This window comes from Ovis aries, chromosome 5 (assembly GCF_016772045.2).
Source record: "Ovis aries strain OAR_USU_Benz2616 breed Rambouillet chromosome 5, ARS-UI_Ramb_v3.0, whole genome shotgun sequence".
Taxonomy (NCBI): Eukaryota; Metazoa; Chordata; class Mammalia; order Artiodactyla; family Bovidae; genus Ovis; species Ovis aries.
The window spans coordinates 72,144,464-72,169,772 of record NC_056058.1 but is presented as its reverse complement, the minus strand read 5'-3'; the positions used below and the strand labels follow the sequence as shown (position 1 = coordinate 72,169,772).

Below are 25,309 nucleotides of genomic sequence, written 5' to 3'. Positions count from 1 at the left end.
TGTAGTAAGAGTCATGCAGGAAACAAGGGCCTTAGGTAATAATTAAGAAGAAGCTAATTTTGGCAGGTTGGTGAGGGGAAACTTTTCTTTTTGTCTGTTGTTAAATGAAACCCTAAAGAATGAAAACCAACTGGTCACACGAAGGAGAATCAGCTGAGATATAAGAGGCAGGGGAAAGGGAAAAGCATAACAGCCAAAATTAGAGACAATTTCAGCAAAACCCAAAAAGGAAAATGAGATTGGTCTATTCCAGGATCGGGACTCCCAGAAAAAAGTGATCAAGGAGTAGAACCAACCAGGGTGAAGATGGAGAGGCGCCCATGGTATATCATAAAGGATTTTGCAGAGTGTGGTAAGCAGGGGGCCCTGGAAATCCGATGCAGGGTTAAATCATAATAATGACAATCCTCTTTATATTTTGAACAATTTATTCTGACCAGTATGGATCCTAGTTCAGAAAAAGAAGGGATGGAAGGTGTCTACTGGAATAGTCCAGGCAGGAGCTGAAAGTGACTTTGACTAGGTAACAGCAGTGATGATGGCGAAAAAATGAATGCATTCAAGACATTTTAGAGGTGGACTATGGTGACCATTATGAGTTGGATGTTGAAGGTGGGTAGAAAAAGGAGGAACCAGGAATTTCTCATTTGAGCACCTGGATGAATTGTGGCACTAGAAGGAAAGACTTGAGGGGGGGGAATCAAGTCACCATGGTTTTGGACATGTTGAGGTAGAAATGGCTGTAAAGTATCTAAGTGAAAAATAGGCATATGGATCCACACTTCAGAAGGAAAGTCTGGGATAGATCTGAAAGCATTAGATTAAAAGAAATATTTGACTGCCTCAGTGGAGGACTGTCTTAGTAGCTTGTCTGCCTTAGCAAAATACCATAGACTGTAGGGCTTAAAACAGCACTTTTCTCAGAGTTCTGAAGGCTGGCAAGATCAAGGTGCTGAGTTAATGATTTGGTTCCCAGTAAGAGGTCTATTGGGGCTTCCCTGGTAGCTCAGATGGTAAAGCGTCTGCCTACAATGCAGGAGACCCGGGTTCGATCCCTGGGTTGGGAAGATCCCCTGGGGAAGAAAATGACAACCCACTCCAGTACTCTTGCCTGGAAAATCCCATGGACCAAGGAGCCTGGTAGGCTACAGTCCATGGGGTCGCAAAGAGTCGGACATAACTGAGCGACTTTGTTTCACTTCAACTCAAGAGGTCTATTGAGACAGCTGCCTTCTTGCTGTATCCTTACATGGCAAGGGAATCTCTCTCTGTTTCTCTCATCTCTTTTAGGAGGGCATTTATCCCATCCTGAGGGCTCCACTCTCAAGAACTTATTTATTTACTCTCCACATTCTTGTCCAAACACCATCACTTTAGGGATTAGGGCTTCAAAAATGAATTTTACTGTACATAAACATTCAGTTTATAGTGAGGGCTAAGTTGGCATTTATTTACAGAGATTTACCTCCTCAGAGTGTTTTCTAAGCTCCTTCCTGTGGCCTGGCTCTCCTGCAGGTCCAGCTTTACCCTTTAGCATAGGACCCCACCACAAATCCCTCTTTGGAGCTGTGACTGGCTCAAACTGATATCTTTCCTTTTACTGTACTATTTAATTCTCTGCTTACTTGAGCCTCTTTCTTTAGATAGTAGTGGTATTGAAATACCACACCATTTTCCTGTGATATAATACAAAATGTGGGAAAGTCCTTAAAGAATATTTTATCATAATAACAGCCCCACCCCCACCAGCACCCACACCTGTTTATAGGTGAGAAAATAAGCAAAGAGAGAGTAAAGCCGTTTCTTCAAGTTCTGATAACTGTTAAGGGTTAAACATGGTTTTAAATTCAAGTCTGCTGATACCAGTATATGTTTTTCCTTCAGCATTTTCCTTGTTTAGTTTTTGTCTGTGAAGCTGGTTTTCACAAATTAACTTAAAATAGTGGTGATGTGATTTCAAAACAGAGATAATCTAAAACATTTGATTTTCTAAGCTCTGCTATAGGTTAAATTCCTCTTAACCTCTGTATAAGTAAAGAGTGCTTTTAGAACTTAAATAAGATCATAATATTTTAGAGCTAGAAATGTTTTAGAGATCAATCCTAGTCAAGGCCCAAGGAAATTATGTTATCTTCTCCAAGGTCATGCAACTTTCTGGAAGAATAGCCCAGGCTATAAACTTTTCTAAAGTTTTCTCCAGAGCTTTCCTCCCCAACCTTCTAGAGTAATACGTACTGTGCAATGCATGGTAACTTTCGTAAAGCTATTCTGTGGATGAATTACTGCTGACTCATTGTCAGATATTTAGTCCTATTTTATCAGCCTTCTCAGAATATTAATTTTCTTTTTATCAGAGATTTGGTACGGAGATATTCAGTTTATACGAAATAAAATAATCTTTATGCTAGAACACATAACCTCTATGCATTACTTTTGTCAAAATTATTTTGGACTTATTTTATTGAATAAGTTCTGTGAACAGCTTGTAAAAGAAAATCATTAAAACACAAGCTCCTTCCTCAAGGGCTCTTCATAATGGTGACAGAACATATAGAGAATAAGAATATGAAAGGATTTAATCACATATTAGACTGTTTGATACAGATTATAAGCAGTGGTTGGGTGGGTTGGAGATGAGTTAGGCTGGTTAAGACATGTGAGAAAAATAAAAATTTAAATGGGGCTTCTCTGATGGCTCAGACATTAAAGAATCTGCCTGCAATGCAGGAGAACCAGGTTTGTTTCCTGGGTTGGGAAAATCCCCTGGAGAAGGGAATGGCTACCCATTCCAGTATTCTGGACAGAGGAGTTTGGCTGGCTACAGTTCATGGGATTACAAAAGAGTTGGACATGACTGAGCGACTAAGAATTAATGCTTTTGAATAAGAGGGAATGATTCTTGTAAATTTAGTTTGCAGATATAATTTAATTTTTATTAATCTTTAAATAATTGGTTCACTATGTTATATATCCACCTTTCATATTTTGGTGATTTCCTACTGTTTAAATATTGTTAGACTACATATATAGTTAATGCAATTTAGGTTACTCATCAGAATACACTTTGAATAAAAATAGCTAATTTAAATTTTGCCACATCTAAACTGAAAAATGGGAAGTTTTAAATATTGTGTGTGATTAAGCAACTCTCTCACTAATCTTTAAATGTTATCAATCCCTGTTTAATCTAAACCTGGTCTAATTTTGAAGCTTGATTCCTATGGAGCTCTTTGTCCCTTTTCAGAAGTCAGTGTATATATCTTTTTTCACACTTTTAAGAAAACTGTAGGGTATAATGGAAAGTGTGCCAGTTAGAAACACATGGATTCTCATCCGGACTAAATCACTGACTTGCTGTGTGATGGTGAGCAATTCTCCTAGAATCTTATTTGATAAAATAAAGGGTTATAGTCAATACTCTTTAAAAGCATTACCATGTCTGCAGATTCATGAATATAATATTATCTTTTCCAAACTACACAACTCTACATTTTCAATTGCTTAATTACAAAAACAAAAACAGAAATGTATTTGTTAGGCTCTTATTCTTTCTCTGGCAGGAAATTGACTAGTAGTTATAAGAAATGAATCCCTAGCTAAAGCCTGGCACTTCTACTAGTTTCAGACAATTTTTAGAAAATGGGCCTATCCATTTCCACAAACCATAACCTCCAAAAACAGCATGGTGTTTTATGAATGTCATTTTCCTGGTCTTAATAATGTACTATGATTTGGTAAGATATTAACTAGAGGAAACTGAGAGAAGGCTATGCAGGAGCTCTCTTGGAAAAAAATTTCACAAATCAATGTATGGTGAAGTCATTCTGGTTTATACATGACTTCAACTTTATGCTATCTAGAGCAGCCTGTTTTATGGTCTATTAATCATGCATTTGTACATCTGCTTTAATCATTAAAGAAAATAATGTATTCCAAAGTCTAAATGGAATAGTGTAGTTTAGGCATCCAGAATGGAGCTGGGTGACCACTGTGGACAATGCTTTCAGACATGTTCCTACATCACTGAGAACTTAGATTTTCTGAACGCTATCAGACTCAAGGACACTACCAGCTATTTGCAAAATAATATCTGCTAGCTGCAACCAGCTACATCATTATGGGCTCAAGGTTTCCCCTTGAAACTATGCAACCATTTCAGACCCCAAGTGGCCCTTGTACCCCTACTTCTTGCCAGCTTCAGTTTTAAACAACTTATGTAATTTTTCAGTTTTTGACTTTATTCCCATTTTGTAGTCCACCAGAGCACAATTAAGTGCTTTTGACTCTGTGTCTCCCCAGTTACAGTCCTCAGTTTGGCTCAAATAATATGTTTTTCTATTCCTATTATAGATTATTTATTGATTATTTTCATTGACTCAGCTGGTAAAGAAGCTGCCTACCAATGCAGGAGACATAAGAGATGTGGGTTCGCTTCCTGGTTTGGGAAGATGCCCTGGAGAAGGAAATGATAACCCACTCCACTATTCTTGCCTAGAAAATTCCATGGACATTGGAGCCTGGGGGGCTATGATGCACAGGGTTGGAAGGAGTCAGACACAACTGAGTATGCATACACTGTATTTGCAACTTGTTCTGAGTCTAAAATTATCCCCCCAAAGTTTTTTTTTTTTTTTTTGAGGCATGAATGACAGAAGAATTTAATGTTAAAATTACCTTCAATAAACTTGACTAGAATTAATTTAATCCAACTACTTTCTATATGTTTCTAGTTATTTCATATGCATGCATTATTTTTTTAGAAAGCTGAATGCCTAAGAATTGATGCTTTTGAACTGTGGTGTTAGAGAAAACTCTTGAGAGTCCCTTGGACAGCAAGGAGATCCACCCAGTCCATCATAAAGGAAGTCAGTCCTGAATATTCATTGGAAGGACTGATGCTGAAGCAGAAACTCCAATAGTTTGCCACCTGATGCAAAGAATTGACTTATTTGAAAAGGCCTTGATGCTGGGAAAGATTGAAGGTGGGAAGAGAAGGGGACAACAGAGGATGAGATGGTTGGATGGCATCACTGACTTGATGGACATGAGTTTGAGTAAACTCCGGGAGTTGGTGATGGACAGGGAGGCCTGGCTTGCTGCAGTCCATGGGGTCACAAAAAGTCGGACATGACTGAGTGACTGAACTGAACTGATTTTTTTAGAATAAGGAAACATTCAGTTCAGTTCAGTTCAGTCGCTCAGTCGTGTCTGACTCTTTGTGACCCCATGAATCACAGCGCGCCAGTCCTCCCTGTCCATCACCAACTCCCGGAGTTCACCAGACTCATGTCCATCCAGTCAGTGATGCCATCCAGCCATCTCATCCTCGGTCGTCCCCTTCTCCTCCTGCCCCCAATCCCTCCCAGCATCAGAGCCTTTTCCAATGAGTCAACTCTTCGCATGAGGTGGCCAAAGTACTGGAGTTTCAGCTTTAGCATCATTCCTTCCAAAGAAATCCCAGAGCTGATATTCAGAATGGACTGGGATACGAATCTGAGATGTGCTTCTGAATCTGAGATCTGCTTTCCTTTTCCTTCTGCTCCCAAGTGCTCATTGGACATCCACTATGTGGTTGTGTGTAATAATGAAATGAAGAAAAATTCTGAAATCAGATGATTTAGGATTAAATTCTGGTTTGTGATTCAGTTTCCCCTTTTGGAAGAATGGGTATGATAACACACATCTTTCAGGGTTGATGTGCAAATCAAAAGTTTTTGGCATTTAGCAAGCTCTTATTAGAGTGAGCCAGGGAATACCATGCGTATAAAGGAAGGGCTTTCTCAGGTTAAGAAACCAGACTAGACCACACCAAGAATTTAATCTCTTATGCTCCCTGATGATGAATATAAATAGAGAAAAGAAAGATGAAACTAATGCAGTTAAAGTGATTCAGTGATAGTATTATGGGGGAAACTGGATTCAGCAATTATTATATGGGATTGGCAACAAAACAGATCTCCTTATTTAAATCTTGCCCATTATTGTTATCTTGATCTATCCCATGGATGGAGGAGCCTGGAAGGCTGCAGTCCGTGGGGTGGCTGAGGGTTGGACACGACTGCACGACTTCATTTTCACTTTTCACTTTCATGCATTGGAGAAGGAAATGGCAACCCACTCCAGTGTTCTTGCCTGGAGAATCCCAGGGACAGGGGAGCCTGGTGGGCTGCCGTCTATGGGGTCGCACAGAGTCAGACACGACTGAAGCGACTTAGCAGCAGCAGAGATGATATAATTTGTAAATTGCCTAGAATGTTTCGATTGTTAAAGTGCTTCTATATAAAAAGTGTAATATTTTATCCACAAGTTTCATCTAGAGACTCCCAAGAGTTTGAATAAATGTTTGTGGTAGAGGCTCTAAGGTTAGCTATAGGAAATTAAAATGGCTGATAATTATATCTATTTATAATAAACTTTGAAGACAGATCCATATTTTGAGCAGTGACAGAATTTTTCTAACAGCAGAATATTTATTTTTGGTAAAGGAAAATTGATTTGTCATATTCTATGTATGTGGTTTTTATGTCAATCTTTGAACTTGTAAAGTTGAACTCAAAACATAAAAATTTACTTTCAATTGACTCCTTTGCCTTAGATTATTTTTAGGTTTCCAAAGATATATAAAGCAAGGGAAAAAAGCAAGAGAGTTCTAGAAAAACATCTATTTCTGCTTTATTGACTATGCCAAAGCCTTTGACTGTGGATCACAGCAAATTGTGGAAAATTCTTAAAGAGATGGGAATACCAGGCCACCTCCTGTCTCCTGAGAAGCCTGTATGTGAGTCAAGAAGCAACTGGGCATGGAACAGCCGACTGCTTCCAAATTGGGAAAGGAGTACGGCAAGGCTGTATATTGTCACCCTGCTTATTTCACTACTATGCAGATACATCATGCGAAATGGCAGGCTGGATGAATCCCAAGCTAGAATCAAGATTGCCTGGAGAAATATCAATGACCTGAGATATGCAGATGACACCACTCTAAGAGAAAGTGAAGAGGAACCAAAGAATCTCTTGATGAGGGTGAATGACGAGAATGAGAAAGCTGGCTTGAAACTCAGCATTTGAAAGTTGATATCATGGCATCTGGTTCCATCACTTCATGGCAAATACAAAGGGAAAAAGTGGAAGCACTGACAGATTTTATTTTCTTGGCCTCCAAAATCACTGCAGATGGTGACTGCAGCCATGAAATTAAAAGATGTTTGCTCCTTGGAAGGAAAGCTATGACAAACCTAGACAGCTCATTAAAAAGTATATACATCACTTCGCTGACAAAGGTCCACATAGTCAAAGCTATGGCTTTGTGAGAGATGTGAGAGTTGGACCATCGATGTGAGAGTTGGACCATAAAGAAGGCTGAGTGCTGGAGAATTGATGCTTTCGAATTGTGGTGCTGAAGAAGACTCGTGAGAGTCTCTTGAACAGCAAGATCAAACCAGTCAATCCTAAAGGAAATCAACCCTGAATATTTAATGGAAGGACTGATGCTGAAGCTCCAATACTTTGGCCATCTGATGCAAAGAACCGACTCATTAGGAAAGACTCTGATGCTGAGAAAGATTGAAGGCAGGAGGAGAAGGGGATGACAGAGGATGTGATGGTTGGATGGTATCACCCACTCAATGTACATGAGTTTGAGCAAGCTCTGGGAGATGGTGAAGGCAGGGAAGCCTGGCATGCTGCAGTCCGTGGGGTTGCAAAAAGTCAGACGTGACTGAGTGAGTGAATTCACCCTGTGCAGATGTGAGTTTAAATAATAACAGCACAGATTCACAAATGAGACTATCAGTTTCCTCTGCTCACTGTTGGAATAACAGTCTCTAGATTATTATTGCTTGTAATTTAAGAAGGATTTCATTTTCAGAAGACATGAATGAATATTGTACAATGGCAGTAAAATGAGTTTTTGGCTGTATGAATTTGCTTTTATTATGCTCTGGTGCTCCTACTGATACACTTTTATTCACAGATTACCATTTTGAAAATTTCTTTATATGCATCTTAATAGCTATATTTTTACTGAGACCTTTTTATTTTCCAGACACTGTAATACATACTTCACGTGCTTGCTTGGGGTCATACAACAATAGCAGGCCCTCCATGTCTGCAGTTCTGTATCTGTGGATTCACCTAACGTCAGATCAAAAATATGACTTAAAAATCTAGAAAAACTCCCCAAAGCAACCATTTACATAACTTTTTATTATATTTGCAACTAATTATGTAGTATTTACATTGTGTTAAGTATCATACATAATCTATAGATGACAAAGTATATGAGAGAGTGTGTGTAGGTTATATAACAAGACTTGAGCCGTAGCTAGTTTTGGTGTATAGTGGTGGTGGGAGTGGGGGCGGTGCTGGAACCAATTTTCTGTGGATATTGAGAGATGATTGTTGTAGCTGTGGAACTAGAAAATTTGTGTTGAAACCTAAATTATAAGCCCATGCTATTATTCTAATACTTCAAAGGCAAATACTTAAAGAGTTATATTTTCTATAAGACCAAAACTAAATCTTTACAGAGGCATAGTGTATAGGTATTCATATTTTAAGCTACCTTTGAAAATAAATTATAAGGAAATATATAATTTTGATCACATCTTATTAAAGAGAATACCAGTGAAAACATGTGTCAGTGCATGTAATTCCAGATTATTTGAGTTTTAAAGGATATTTATTTTAAAGCTAATGTTCTGTGCTTAGTTGCTGAGTCGTGACCACCTCTTCCACCCCATGGATTGTTGCCTGCCAGGCTTCTCTGTCCATGGGATTCTCTAGGCTAGAATACCAGAGTGGGTTGCCATGCCCTCCTCCAGGGGATTGTCCCATCCCAGGGATCGATCCCAGGTCTTGTGCATTACAGGTGGATTCTTTACTGTCTGAGACACCAGGAATGCCCATTAAAAATACATATTATTTAAAACTAATAACAGATATTTAATAGAATGTTCACTATAAAAAGAGCCTCCCAGGTGGCTCAACAGTAAATAATCCACTTCCAATGCAGAAGATGTGGATTAGATCCCTGGGTCGCCAAGATCCCTTGGAGGAGGAAATGGCAACCCACTCCAGTATTCTTGCCTAGAGAATCCCATGGACAGAGGAGCCTGGTGGGCTACAATCCATGGAGTCTCAAAGAGTCAGACACAACTGAGTGACTGAGCATACATGTATTCTCTCACAGATCTGGAGACTACAAGCCTGAAGTCCATCAAAGCAGCTTTCCTTCAGGGGTGTAGGGAAGAAGGGAAGACTATTCCTTGCTTGTTTCAGCTCCTGATGGCTGCCTCAGCCTTCTTGGGTTTGTGGTAATATCACAGTGTTACCTGCCTCCAGTGTCTCCTCTGTATGTCTGTGTGAAAGCTCCCTTTGTCTCTTACTTTACAAGGACACTTATGATGGCATTTAGAACCCACCTGGATAATCCTGGGTAATCTTATCTCAAAATCTTAATTTAGTCAAATCTTGCAAACACCTTTTCTCTAAACAGAGTAACATCTACAAATTTCAGGAATTAGAACTTGCTATCTTTGGGTGACCATTATTCAACCTAGTACACGCATTAACCTACTATAGTGATATTTCGGCCTTGAGTATTGCCATAGAGTAGTCAGAGGTAAATCAGTTTTTCTTTAGGGCATTATTCAGTTTTCTTGCTTAGATGCATATGAGATTCGTTCTTTATTTTTGATGTTCAGTAATGTTGTCTCATCATATCACTAGAACACTGCGTCACTGTATGGGATAATCTTTTAAGCTACATATCATTATCTTTTCTATATTTCAAAGAGAATTTTATTGTATCTTGAATGTATATGCGTTCACATTTTGGTCTCTTCATGTATGAACTGCATGTCCTCCATATTTATCATTTTCTCTGTGCATTTTCATTTATACATCTTGTGATGGTTTGTTTCTGGTTACTATTTACTTCTTAAGGCTAGCTACTTCTGTAAAATAAGGAGAGGGTTAGTGCAAACTGGAGCAGTCTATGGCTCTAACATTGGTCTGTTGCCTTATATAATTTCTCATTAAATCTGTTAATCTTACTGTAGTTCCTCTAATATTTTGTTGTTCAAGCAAAATCCTTGAAAGATTCTCAGTCTATTATAGTCTTGAACAATAATTTCTATTTCTCCTAGCCCAACTTTTCTTCTTCTAGGAGGCTTGGTTATAAAGCAGAGTTTTCTAAGACATTATTTCTTTACTCATCATGGAAATATTTGTAAATAATATTGTCTGCATGAGTTTTGCACAGTCATTTTCTTTAGATCAACTCATTTCTATAATTAAAATCAGTTAGTCTAGGAAAGAGACCTGCATCCTTATGATGAATTAAACACTAGGATCATTTGCCATTAAAAAAAAAAACACACAGTAAAATAATAAAATGCAAACACTTCAGTTGTAAAAGCCCACTGACCCTTTGTGAGATGAGTGTGACATATTTTAACAGGTTGAGAAAGAAATACTATTAAAAACAAAGAGAATATCTGAGTCTACTTGGAAGGATTGAAAAGACTTGAGGAAAGAATAACTGTATGATCAACTAGAGCAACTGCACTGGTTAGCCACTTTATATACTGTATTTTCATGTACAATTTGTCTGAAGACAAGTTTCCGCTACTAAAAAGATTTAAATTCACTGTTCTAGATTTTAGCTACAATTTTGAAAGATGAAAAGAGATGAAGCCAAAGTATGCCAAATTCCTCAGTTTTCCCAAAGATGTTCGCTAAATACCCTCTCTTTGCAATATTTTTTGGAAAAGGCAATGGCACCCCACTCTAGTGCTTTTGCCCAGAAAATCCCATGGACAGAGGAGCCTGGTGGGCTGCAGTCCATGGGCTTGCTACTAGTCGGACACGACTGAGCGACTTCACTTTCACTTTTCACTTTCATGCATTGGAGAAAGAAATGGCAACCCACTCCAGTGTTCTTGCCTGGAGAATCCCAGGAACGAGGGAGCCTGGTGGGCTGCTGTCTAATGGGGTCGCACGGAGTCGGACATGACTGAAGTGACTTAGCAGCAGCAGCAACAATATTTTTAAAGAAAAATGTGTAGAGATATGTATTTTTGAGAACATAAAGGTAACCATAAAAATTCAGAATATGTATATATATGTATATATATATGTATTATTAAAAGTCAAAGATTTTTAGTTTGAGTAAAAGCCATCTACTCTTAATGTTACATGATGAAAATGGCACTTTACTTCTGTAACCTTCTCTCTAAATTCCATTACTCTAGTCCAATCAAAAGAAATATAACAGACAAATCCCAGTTGAGGAACATTCTACAAACTACCTGATCAGTACTATTGAAAACTCTCAAGGTCATTAAAAGATAAGAAATATCTTAGCCAAGAGGAGACTAATAGGGATGAAGATCAAATCTCATATGGTATATGGAATGGAATCCTAGAACAGGAAAAGGATATTATATAAAAATTTAGGAAATATGAATAAAGTATCCAGTTCTTTTTCATTTTTCTTCTTATTGACTACTTTGTGTATTAGCCTTCTCTCAAGCTGTCTTCCCTCTAGGTTACAAGATAGCTACCAGCAGAATTGGTGTAACAATTGGTATAACATACTCAATTACTCAATATGGGATAAAGATTATCCTTTCTGTGGGATTGGGAAAACCATTGGTACATGTATGCGTGCTAAGCCACTTTAGTCTTGTGCAGCTCCTTGCAACACTATGGACAGTAGCCCACCAGGCTCCCCTGTCCATGGGATTCTCCAGGCAAGAAAACTGTAGTGGGTTGCCACGCCCTCCTCCAGGAGATTGTCCCAACCCAGTGATCGAACCCACATCTCTTATGTCTTATGCACTGACAGGTGTGTTCTTTACTACTAGTGCCACCTGGGAAGTCCAAATCTTTTGTAATATGAGGATAAATGCTCTCTCATGCTTTTGGCAAAGAATGAAAATAAATGCAAGGATTTAGAGAACTTGAAATGTGAAATTATTAGGTTATATGTAGTATTTAAATATGAAACTTTAGTGTTACAGAGAGTATAGAAATTTAAAAATAAATGTTGACTGTTGTTGGAAAGGAGGAAATTTTCCTCTCTACCCGTCTTGAGTTCTTTTTGTTGTTTTTCAGTCGCTATGTCCCATCTGACTCTCTGTGTTCACATGGAGTGCAGCATGCCAGGCTTCCATGTCCTCCACTGTCTCCCAGAGTTTGTTCAAGTTCATGTCCATTGAGTTGATGATACTATCTATACATCTCATCCTCTGCCACACTCTTCTCCTTTTCCTTCAGTGTGTATTCATTACACTTGGGTTCTTAAGGCTGGACTAATGATAACAATGACACAGGACTGATGAAAAGAAGAACAGAAGCAAATGTAATTCATGCTAACAGAGGTCTTATAGAAATGGGACCTAGTTCAGTTCAGTTCAGTTCAGTTGCTCAGTCGTGTCCGACTATTTGCGACCCCATGAATTGCAGCACGCCAGGCCTCCCTGTCCATCACCAACTCACAGAGTTCACTCAGATTCACATCCGTGGATTCAGTGATGCCATCCAGCCATCTCATCCTCTGTCGTCCCCTTCTCCTCCTGCCCCCAATCCCTCCCAGCATCAGAGTCTTTTCCAATGAGTCAACTCTTTGCATGAGGTGGCCAAAGTACTGGAGTTTCAGCTTTAGCATCATTCCTTCCAAAAGAAATCCCAGGGCTGATCTCCTTCAGAATGGACTGGTTGGATCTCCTTGCAGTCCAAGGGACTCTCAAGAGTCTTCTCCAACACCACAGTTCAAAAGTATCAATTCTTTGGTGCTCAGCCTTCTTCACAGTCCAAATCTCACATCCATACATGACCACAGGAAAAACCATAGCCTTGACTAGATGGACCTTAGTCGGCAAATGGGACCTAAGAAGTGGCCAAAAGAGGAGTCTTCTATACTTTGTAGACAAAGATACAATAAATTTGAGAGAAGTTGGCAGGCCAAAGAATATAAATTTGGGTGCTTAATTAGTAAAGAAGTTAAGCCAAATTTGGGCTTCAGTAGTAAGTTAGTGAAGAATTAACAAAGTTGATTTATATAGGCTTCTTAGCCCTGAATTCCCTGTTTCTGGTGGTAAAGACATCTTCCTCCCTCTTATTACAGAAAATGTACCTTTCATGCTGGAAATTTATCTCCTGCTTTCAGGGAAATGAAGAGGAGTCTCAAAGTGTCCCTCTAACAGCTGTTTTTTTAAGTTACTTTAATTTAAAATAATATGCTATTGAGGCATATTTTGGGTGGCCTTCCCTGAGCCCCTAACACTATTTATATTCTAGGATACTAAACTAAGTTTAGTAAATTTTGTAGAAGCCATACAGTTTACATTTACCAGTATCAATACCATCTTCATATTCTAGATGTGAATGTTTAAATAGGAAGAACTGACATTTGAAATTAGAAAAAATCTAAAGCCTCAAAATAAGATAAAATCAAGCTCAAATTGTTTACCATTTATTAAACAATGACAAAGAAATCACTAACATGAGAATTATATGTCATGCCACGAAAGTTGTAATCAGGCGGGTGTATTTCTTAATGCTGCTTATTATTAAATAATAGGATTTTAGAAATTAATAAAACAGTAAAATAATCAGAAGATGTTAGTAAATCTAAAAGGAGAAACTCATAGTAAAAAACAAAAAATGATAAAAATAATACATTAATTCCAAATAAAGGGTACATTCCAGATACACACAATTAAACATTAGAAATGTAACTAGCAATCCAGAGAAAACAGAAATTTATGAGGATGTATATATCAGTTATATCTATTAAATATTTCAAAACCCTGAAATGAACTGTTTTCTAAAAAAATTTGTATAAAAGCTACTTCAAGATGAAGCAGAAAACTAGAATAGACACGATTAGGGAAAGAATGGTGAAAAAAGTTTACAAAAATTAAGATTTCCACACAAAAATTTTATTTTTAAAAATAATTTTTAAAAATTAAAAAAAATAATCATTTGTTTTTGGCTGTGCTGTGTCTTCATTCCTACACACAGGCTTTCTCTAGTTGTGGCCAGCAGGCTATTTTCTGCTTGAGGTGCGCAGGCTTCACATTGATGTGGTTCTCATTGATGTGGTTCTCCTGTTGTAGAGCATATGCTCTAGGTATGCGGGCTTCAGTAGTGGAGGCATGCGGGCTCTGCAGCACAGCCTCAGTGGTTGTGGTACATGGGCTTAGTTATCCATGTCATGTGGGATCTTCCAGGACCAAAGATCTAACCCATGTCCCCTGCACTGGCAGGTGGATTATTATCCACCATGCCACCAGGGAAATCCTCCATAAAGTCATTAATGGCTTTATTTTGCTGAATTCATTCATGAGAATTTCTAGAATTGTTGATGTTGTTCAGTCACTCAGTCGTGTCCGAAATTTTGCAGCTCCATAGACTGCAGCACGCCAGGCCTCCCTGTCCATCACCACCTCCCGGAGTTTGTTCAAATTCATGTCCGTTGAGTCAGTGATGCCATCCAACCATCTCATCCTCTGTCGTCCCCTTCTCCTCCTGACTTCAATCATTCCCAGTATCAGAGTCTTTTCTAATGAGTCAATTCTTCACATCAGGTGGCCAAATTATTGGAGTTTCAGTTTCAGCATCAGTCCTTCCACTGAATATTCAGGGTTGATTTCCTTTGGGAATGACTGGTTTGATCTCCTTGCAGTCCAAGGGACTCTCAAGTGTCTTCTCCAACACTGCAGTTCAAAAGCATTAATTTTTCAGTGCTCAGTATTCCTTTTGGTTGAACTCTCACATCCATACATGACTACAGAAAAACCATAGCTTTGAGTAGATGGACCTTTGTTGGCAAAGTAATATCTCTGCTTTTTAATATGCTGTTTAGGTTTATCATATTTTTTTTTCCCCCCAAGGAGCAAGTGTCATGGCTTGCAGTCACCATATGCAGTGATTTTGGAGCCCCCCAAAATAAAGGCTCTCACTGTTTTCATTGTTTCCCCATCTATTTGCCATGAAGTGATGGGACTGGATGCCATGATCTTCATTTTAATGTTGAGCTTTAAGTCAGCTTTTTCACCCTCCTCTTTCACTTTCATCAAGAGGCTTTTTAGTGCTTCTTCACTTTCTGCCATAAGGGTGGTGTCATCTACCTATCTGAGGTTATTGATATTTCTCCCAACTATCTTGATTCCAGTTTGTGCTTCATCCAGCCGTCATCCAGTACATTTTCCATGATGTACTCTGCAAATAAGTTAAATAAACAGGATGACAATATAGATTCATGTACTTCTTTCCCAGTTTTGATCCAGTCTGTTGATCCTTGTCCTGTTCTAGCTCTTGCTTCTTGCCCTGCATGCAGGTTTCTCAGGAGGCAGGTCAGGTGGTCTGGTATTCCCATCTCGTTCAGAATTGTCCACAGTTTGTTGTTTTCCACACAGTCAAAGGCTTTGGCATAGTCAATACAGCAGAAATAGATGTTTTTCTGGAACTCTCCTGCTTTTTCGATGATTCAACAGATGTTGGCAATTTGATCTCTGGTTTCTCTGCCTTTTCTAAATCCAGCTTGAACATCTGGAGGTTCACAGTTCACCTATTGTTGAAGCCTGGCTTGGAGAATTTTGAGCGTTACTTTACTAGCGTGTGAGATGAGTGCAATTGTGTGGTAGTTTGATCATTCTTTGGCATTGCCTTTCTTTGGGGTTGGAATGAAAACTGTCCTTTTCCAGTCCTGTGGCCTCTGCTAAGTTTTCCAAATTCACTGGCATATTGAGTGCAGCACTTTCACAGCATCATCATTTAGGATTTGAAATAGCTCAACTGGAATTCCATCACCTCCACTAGCTTTGTTCATAGTGATGCTTTCTAAGGCCCACCTGACTTCACTGTTTAGGTTGTCTGGCTCTAGGTAAGTGATCACACCATTGTGGTTATCTGGATCATGAAGATGTTTTTGTATAGTTCTTCTGTATATTCTTGCCATCTCTTCTTAATATCTTCTGCTTCTATTAGGTCCATACCATTTCTGTCCTTTATTGTGCCCATTTTTGCATGAAATATGCTCTTGGTATCTCTAATTTTCTTGAAAAGATCTCTTGTCTTTCCCATTCTGTTGTTTTCCTCCATTTCTTTGCATTAATCACTGAGGAAGGCTTTCTTATCTCTCTTTTTCTATTCTTTGGAACTCTGCATTCAAATGGGTATATCTTTCCTTTCCTCCTTTGCCTTTCGCTTCTCTTCATTTCACAGCTATTTTAAGGCCTCCTCAGACAACCATTTTGCCTTTTTGCATTTCTTTTTCTCAGGGATGGTTCTGATCCCTGCCTCCTGTACAATGTTATGTACCTCCATCCATAGTTTTTCAGGCACTCTGTATGTCAGATACAATCCCTTGAATTTATTTGTTAGTCCCACTGTATAATCATAAGGGATTTGGTTTAGGTCATACCTGAATGGTCTAGTGGTTTTCCCTACTTTCTTCAATTTAAGTCTGAATTTGGCAATAAGGAGTTCATGACCTGAGCCACAGTCAGCTCCAAGTCTTGTTTTTTTAACTGTATAGAGCTCCTCCGTCTTTGGCTGCAAAGAATGTAATTAGTCTGATTTTGGTATTGACCACCTGTTGATGTTCATACGTAGAGTCTTCTCTTGTGTTGTTGAAAGAGGGTGTTTTGCTATGAACAATGTGTTCTCTTGGCAAAGCTGTTAGCCTTGCCCTGCTTCCTTTTGTACTCCAAGGCCAAATTGCCTGTTATCACAGTTATCTTTTGACTTCCTACTTTTGCATTCCAGTCACCTATGATGAAAAAGACAGAAAATAAGAACGAGAAAGCGAGCATAATACTCATATTTATTTATTAATACCTGTGTCTCTGTACTACTCATAATTATCTGTCACACTCCTTAAAATTTTTTTCTGTTTTTCTACTTATATTAATAGTTGTTTTGTTAATCTGTACTTTGTCTTCTGTCACTTGGCTTGTATCTTTGTTCTTTGTTTTTTAAGTTTTCACCTTTCAAGTTTGACCACTAATTTTGTTCTCTAATTGTTTCTCTTTTCATAATACCATTATTTTTTCTTCTCCCATCTTTTTTTCTTTTCTTTTTAAAGTTTATTTTCACCCTTTTCCCTTCCTCTCCCCCTCCCTAATCCATCTTTCTTTCTTTCCCTCCTTCCTTCCTTCTTCCATTTTTCTTCTTCTCTAATTCATTCTAGGAATTACAGAGTGTCGAAAACTGAAGACAGAGTCTAACAACTGAAGTGTATAAGCACTTTAGTATTCAGTGAATGGGTCGCAAATGTACTTGCGTGACTCAGAGGCAGTCAGTAGTGGGAGAGGCTGGGATAGCTGGAAATACTCTCGGTCACTTGACTCATGTGCTACATAAAATTACCATTTTTAAAGTTTGCCATGAAATATTTGAGAAGCATTGCCTAAGACCACACAAATTAAATAAATTGTGTCAAAAATTAGGATAAACTGGTTTCACTTCTTATATGAATTTTGAAGCTTAGACTATAATATTTTTCAGTGAAAAAGATGTGAAAGATGAATGGTAATGGTTATTAGGGACAAATGAAACAGCAAAAAATAACTTCCGATTTTTTAATTTCTTAGATAATATCCTTAGGTTTTTGAAATTTAAACTGACCTTTCAGACTCTGCCAGATGTAGAATGGGTCACAGTCTACTTAAATAGTCAAAGAGCAACTGATAATCAAAATGCAGTCACTCCTAAAACCCATATGTTAGCCTATCACTGAGGCATGGAAGCCTGCCACATGGGAATTATAATCACACAGGACTGATTATCAGGAGTTTATATTTCTACATGGAGAAAGAGGACAATTTGGGGAAAATACTTTGTTTTCTCTTTTTGATCCTGATTCATGGAAATTGTCATTTATCCTTTCAGCTACATTTTTGGTTCACAATTAAATTTGACCCTTAGAGGCAATATTGAATGTCCCGTATTTTGGATTTATTCACATATTTTCAGAGTTTTAAATACCACTGATATTTTCCCAGCATGACCCTTTTACTGTCTGGAACATTAACCTTTATATAAGGTTAATAATGATTTGAGGGAGGTAGCTATTTTAGAAGGTGACACAGATATTGAATTTAGACATGTGTAGGCAATGTTGTTTAGAATACATGATGATTTTAAGTAGCAATTCTCACTTTATTGAATGGCTCGTTCAGAAGGGCAAAGGATACTGTGAACCATATACTAACTATCTGTATTTACTGATCAGAATAAAAGCAACACCCTAGAAAGTTTCAAAATAAATACTGAAAACAATGCTCTTTTTGGGAAACATCAATGGGCAGCTAACAAATTTTTGTTAAATACTGAAAGCAAGTTATTCAAATCAGGATACAAAGTGTAAATCTCATTATTCAGAAATCGAGATATTAAGAGTATCCTCCTGGACCATTACTCATATAGGAAGGACAATTTAACAGTAGATTTGTTTTCCATTTGTCTTTTTCCAACTGTCACTGAGCTGGGCTTGGACATAAAGTCTTGGCCTAGGTTTGAAGATTGGTGGTGATGCTAACCCTGATTAGGATCTTGCTGGCTTTCATTTAATTTACTTTTAATCAGGATCTGAACATAGCCACAGATATGCATGCAGTAGTTAAGGATAGAAACATAGGGAGCTGTGCAAGTAGCCAACACCCTCCTCATACCTAGGGGAGGGGAGCCTAAATTCAGAGGTCAGTAAGCCCATGTGGAGTAGAAACTTTCCAGGGCAGAGGAGCTCTGAGCCTGTTTCATTGCAAGGAGAGATGCCAGCATGCAAGTCCATTGACTGCTAAGTCACTTCAGTCATGTCCGACTCTGTGCGACCCCATAGACGGCAGCCCACCAGGCTCCCCCGTCCCTGGGATTCTCCAGGCAAGAACACTGGAGTGGGTTGCCCTTTCCTTCTCCAATGCATGAAAGTGAAAAGTTAAAGTGAAGTTGCTCAGTCGTGTCTGACTCCTTGTGACCCCATGGACTGCAGCCTACCAGGCTTCTCCATCCATGGGATTTTCCAGGCAAGAGTACTGGAGTGGGGTGCCATCGCCGTCTCCGAGTCCACTGGACTACTGTAGAAGAATATGCTAAAGCAGTTGCTCTCAAACTTCACATCAGAATCAACTGGAACATAGATTTTAAGTATAGTTTTAAGCATGGATTGCTGGGACCATAAACTAAAATTTTTGGTTTACTATATCTGAGGCAAGCCTGAGAATAGCATTTCTATCGAGTTCTCAGGTAGTACTCATATTACTGGTGTAGAAACTATACACTAAAAACCATGGTTCATGATTGACCGATTTTCACTTTTCTTCCTCACTTGTCATCAAATCCAACACCTGAGGATAGCCTACCAGAAGCTATCTAGGAATAAACCATAAAAAGTAATGTGTACACTATGGGAAAAGACATTAGATTCAAATTGGTCTTACCAGAATTAATCACTTATCTGGGTAACTCAGGCCAAAACCCACTTCTCTTCCTATACAAGCAGAGTCGAATAGTTTGATGAGCAGGATTTAGAAATGCTATTGGCTATGATAGTTTTTTGGAGAAAGAAATGGCGACCCACTGCAGTATTCTTGCCTGGGAAATCTCATGGACAGAGGAGCCTGGCGGGCTAGAGTCCATGGGTTTGCAAAGGATTGGATATGACTTAGTGACTAAATAATGACAGCAATGATAGCTTTTAGGAATATAAGTAGGAGATTCTTCTAATTTTTGCTCATGAATATAGATATGCCTCAGAAACTTTTGAAGATCAACCAACTTGTCATTGAATTCATTATTACAGTGAATCAGTGAACGCACTTAAAGAAGCAGCAATAATTGCAATATCGATTGCCCAGTTTACTGTTTTTTTTTTGTTTGTTTATCAAAACAGGGCCTGATCTCTTGATCTGCATTTAATATGGTAGTGATGAAGCCCTAAATAAATAAGGTGACTGAGTTAAGTTTATTTAGCACTAATGTTAAAATCATCTACTTCGGCTTCATTGACTGTGCTAAAGCCTTTGACTATGTAGATCACAACAAACTGTGTGATATTCTTAAAGAGATGGGAATACCAGACCACCTTACGTGACTCCTGAGAAACTTGTATACAAAACAAGTAATAGTAACAGTTAGAACCAGACATGGAGCAACAGGCTGGTTCAAAATCAGGAGAGGAATATGTCAAGGTTATTTATTGTCACTCTGCTTATTTAAATTATATGCAAAGTACATCATACGAAATGCTGAGCTAGATGAATCACAAGCTGAAATCAATTTCCGGGAGAAATATCAACACCTCAGATATGCAAAGGATACTACTTTAAAGGCAGAAAGTGAAGAGAAACTAAAGAGCCTCTTGAGGAAGGTGAAAGAGGAGAGTGAAAAAGCTGGCTTAAAACTCAACTCAAAAAACTAAGATCATGGCATCTGGTCCTATGACTTCATGGCAAATAGATAGGGAAAATGTGGAAACAGTGGCAGAATTTATTTTCTGATGACTGTTGGCAATTTGATTTCTGGTTCCTCTGCCTTTTCTAAATCCAGCTTAAACATCTGGAAGTTCTTGATTCATGTACTATTGAAGCCTAGCTTGGAGAATTTTGAGCATTGCTTTGCTAGCATGTGAAATGAGTGCAATTGTGTGGTAGTTTGAACATTCTTTGGTATTGCCTTTCTTTGGGATTAGAATGAAAACTGACCTTTTCCAGTCCTGTGGCCACTGCTGAGCTTTCCAAATTTGCTGGCATATTGAGTGCAGAACAAGCTTGTAGGATTTGAAAAAACTCGGCTGGAATTCCATCACCTTCACTAGCTTTGTTCATAGTGATGCTTCCTAAGGCCCACTTAACTTTGCACTCCAAGATGTCTGGCTCTAGGTGAGTGATCACACCATCGTGGTTTTCTGGGTCAATGAGATCTTTTTTGTACAGTTCTTCTGTGTATTCTTGCCATCTCTTCTTATTATCTTCTGCTTCTGTTGCTGCTGCTGCTGCTAAGTCGCTTCAGTCATGTCTGACTCTGTGCGACCCCATAGATGGCAGCCTACCAGGCTCCACCATCCCTGGGATTCTCCAGGCAAGAACACTGGAGTGGGTTCTGCTATTGTTAGGTCCATATCATTTCTGTCCTTTATTGTGCCTATCTTTGTAAGTAATTTTCCCTTGGTATCTCTAATTTTCTTTAAGAGATCTCTAGTCTTTCCCATTCTGTTGTTTTCCTTGATTTCTTTGCATTGATCACTGAGGAAGGCTTTCTTCTCTCTTATTTCTATTCTTTGGAACTCTGCATTCAAATGGGTATATTTTTCCTTTTCTCCTTTGTCTTTTGCTTGTCTTCTTTTCTCAGCTATTTGTAAGGCCTCCTCAGACAATCATTTTGCCTTTTTGCATTTCTTTTTCTCGGGGATGGTTCTGATCACTGATTCCTGTACAGTGTTACAAACTCTGTCCATAATTCTTCAGGCACTCTGTCTGCCAAATGTAATCCCTTGAATCTATTTGTCACTTCCACTGTATAATTGTAAGGGACTTGATTTAGGTCATACTGAATGGCCTACTAGTTTTCCCCACTTTCTTCAATTTAAGTATGAATTTGGCAATAAGGAGTTCTTGATCTGAGCCACAGTCACCTCTTGGTCTTGTTTTTGCTGGCTGTATAGAGCTTCTCCATCTTCGGCTGCAAAGAATATAAGCAATCTGATTCTGGTATCGACTATCTAGTGATGTCCATGTGTAGAGTCTAATGAAATATGGTTTTCATTAAAACTGAATTCAATTTTGTATAAGACAGCTGTTGCAATGGGAAATATAACTAAGACTATCAGTATTTTCTTGTTTTATCCCTGTTTGTTAAAGTATCAATTTAATTGATGGAATGACAACTTATTTAATGACTTATTTGTTTGTGAAAAAATATTTATTGATTGTCCATCATGCCTAAATCTGGGAATAAAATTTAAGAGATATACATGGCCTCTGCCCTCATAAAATGCATATCATAGGGGAAAATTCAGTCAATTAGTTCAGTTCAGTTCAGTGGCTCTGTTGTATCAGACTCTGCGACCGCATGAATTGCAGCATGCCAGGCGTCCCTGTCCATCACCATCTCCCGGAGTTCACTCAGACTCATGTCCATTGAGTCAGTGATGCCATCCAGCCATCTCATCCTCAGTCATCCCCTTCTCCTCCTGCCCCCAATCCCTGCCAGCATCAGAGTCTTTTCCGATGAGTCAACTCTTTGCATGAGGTGGCCAAAATACTGGAGTTTCAGCTTCAGCATCATTCCTTCCAAAGAAATCCCAGGGTTGATCTCCTTCAGAATGGATTGGTTGGATCTCCTTGCAGTCCAAGGGACTCTCAAGAGTCTTCTCCAACACCACAGTTCAAAAGCATCAATTCTTTGGTGCTCAGCCTTCTTCAGAGTCCAAATCTCACATCCATACATGACCACAGGAAAAACCACAGCCTTGACTAGATGGACCTTAGTTGGCAAAGTAATGTCTCTGCTTTTGAATGTACTATCTAGGTTGGTCATAACTTTTCTTCCAAGGAGTAAGCGTCTTTTAATTTCATGACTGCGGTCACCATCTGCAGTGATTTTGGAGCCCAGAAAAATAAAGTCTGACACTGTTTCCACTGTTTCCCCATCTATTTCCCATGAAGTGATGGGACCAGATGCCATGATCTTCGTTTTCTGAATGTTGAGGTTTAAGCCAACTTTTTCACTCTCCTCTTTCACTTTCATCAAGAGGCTTTTTAGCTCCTCTTCACTCTCTGCCATAAGGGTGATGTTATCTGCATATCTGAGGTTATTGATATTTCTCCCGGCAATCTTGATTCCAGCTTGTATTTCTTCCAGTCCAGCGTTTCTCATGACATACTCTGCATATAAGTTAAATAAGCAGGGTGACAATATACAGCCTTGATGTACTCCTTTTCCTATTTGGAACCAGTCTGTTATTCCATGTCCAGTTCTAAGTGTTGCTTCCTGACCTGCATACAGATTTTTCAAGAGGCAGGTTAGGTGGTCTGATATTCCCATCTCTTTCAGAATTTTCCACAGTTTATTGTGATCCACACAGTCAAGGGCTTTGGCATAGTCAATAAAGCAGAAATAGATGTTTTTCTGGAACTCTTGCTTTTCGATGATCCAGCGGATGTTGGCAATTTGATCTCTGGTTCCTCTGCCTTTTCTAAAACCAGCTTGAATATCAGGAAGTTCATGGTTCACGTATTGCTGAAGCCTGGCTTGGAGAATTTTGAGCATTACTTTACTAGCGTGTGAGATGAGTGCAATTGTGCGGTAGTTTGAGCATTCTTTGGCATTGCCTTTCTTTGGGATTGGAATGAAAATTGACCTTTTCCAGTCCTGTGGCCTCTGCTGAGTTTTCCAAATGTGCTCGCATATTGAGTGCAGCACTTTCATAGCATCATCTTTCAGGATTTGAAACAGCTCAACTGGAATTCTATCACCTCCACTAGTTTTGTTCGTAGTGATGCTTTCTAAGGCCCACTTGACTTCACATTCCAAGATGTCTGGCTCTAGATTACTGATCACCTCATCATGATTATCTGGGTTGTGAAGATCTTTTTGTACCGTTCTTCCATGTATTCTTGCCACCTCTTCTTAATATCTTCTGCTTCTGTTTGGTCCACCATTTCTGTCCTTGATCGAGCCCATCTTTGCATGAAATGTTCCCTTGGTATCTCTAATTTTCTTGAAGAGATCTCTAGTCTTTCCCATTCTGTTGTTTTCCTCTAAAGAAATACAAAAATGATGGTAACAGCCCAGTGTGTATCAGAGAGAAAAATGGAGAAGGGCAGTAACTTAGAAAAATACATTTAAAAATCTGCTTTGGAGGATCAAATTTAATGCAAAGAGAAAGAAAAGAGTATAAGTAAAGGCAGAAAAGCACAGTGCTTTAGGCTGTGCTGTATCTTTTTAACATGAGGTCGTTAAACTTTACCTCTGACACCCTGAATTGATTCAAATTAGTTTCTGGGTTCCTCTGCTTTACATTACTAACATCTGGTGTAAAGCTAGCAGAATTAGGGACCCAAGTTTCTACGACTGTAAATTATTTCCATCTAAACACCACAGGTTTCAACAGCTTATATGAGGTATGTGCTGATGGAACATGAATCTTGCTATCTGTTTACTGCTGGATATCACACAAAAGTGAAATTGTAGGCACAAAGCTGATATTTTACCTTTCTGAGGCTCTTTATTCCAAACAGAGCTCCTGTGACTTGTCCTGTGCATGCTAAGTTGCTTCAGTCGTGTCTGCCCGTGTGCGACCCTATGGACTGTAGCCTGCCAAGCTCGTCTATCCATGGAATTCTTCAGGTAACCTACTCCAATATTCTTACCATTCCTTGCTTTAGGGGATCTTCCCAACCCAGGGATTGAAACTGTGTTTCTTACATCTACCTGCATTGGCAGGCGGGTTCTTTACCACTAGCGCAACCTGAGAAGACTTCTCCTATACTTTTCTACTAAAAGATATTTTGTTATCAGGAGTGAGGAGGTTGTATATACTGTTATAGATTATTTTGAAAATTTATAACATTACTACATACACAGTGCAGAGAAAAGCCATTCAAGAATATAAATGTTAAAATCTCCATTTATTATATTAACTATATAATTTTATTTCAGTTAATCATATATCTATTTTAATCAATTAGTTACAATTGTTTATAATTATAACCACTAATTAGTTCTGTTTTTTTCTTCTAGACCAATTATGTTGTGTATATACATATATACTAAAGCTATGCATCCAATTGTATGTGTGTATTCTGTTTTATTAAATTAGATTTCAGTAAGCACTCCAGAAATTCACAGTCTTAAAACAGTGGTTTGGTTTTCTTATTCAGATGACATGTCCAAGATGGGCTGGGAGAGGTCTCCTCTTTGTAGCCACAGAAACCCAAACTCATAGAGACAGTACCATGTGGGACCCTGCCAGTCACAGTAACAGAAAGATAGAACTCTTAATGTCTCAAGCCAGCAATTAAATTCTCCTGCCAAGAAGTGACCCAAGTGACTTACAACTCATTGTCTAGAACTAGTCATCTGTTTCCACTTAACTGTGAAAGGCCAGGAACTGAAATCATACTGAGTCTAAAAGATGGAAATTAAGAAATATTTGAACAGTTCTAGTGATGACCACTTTCCTTCATTTACTTCTGTGGTTCAAGAATATGCCATGAACAGTCTCATTTTTCACACATGCATACTTACTTTTATTATTTAATTTTTCTGAATCTATTAAATCACAGTTGTGTAAATA

General features: G+C 38.6%; 1 non-coding gene across 1 annotated transcript; it reads left to right on the top strand.

Moving 5' to 3' along the window:
* Positions 1 to 995: 995 nt before the first annotated feature.
* On the top strand, positions 996 to 1,067 carry TRNAC-ACA (transfer RNA cysteine (anticodon ACA)). Its single transcript has one exon. It is a non-coding gene; the product is annotated as a tRNA-Cys (tRNA).
* The last annotated feature ends 24,242 nt before the right edge of the window (positions 1,068 to 25,309 follow it).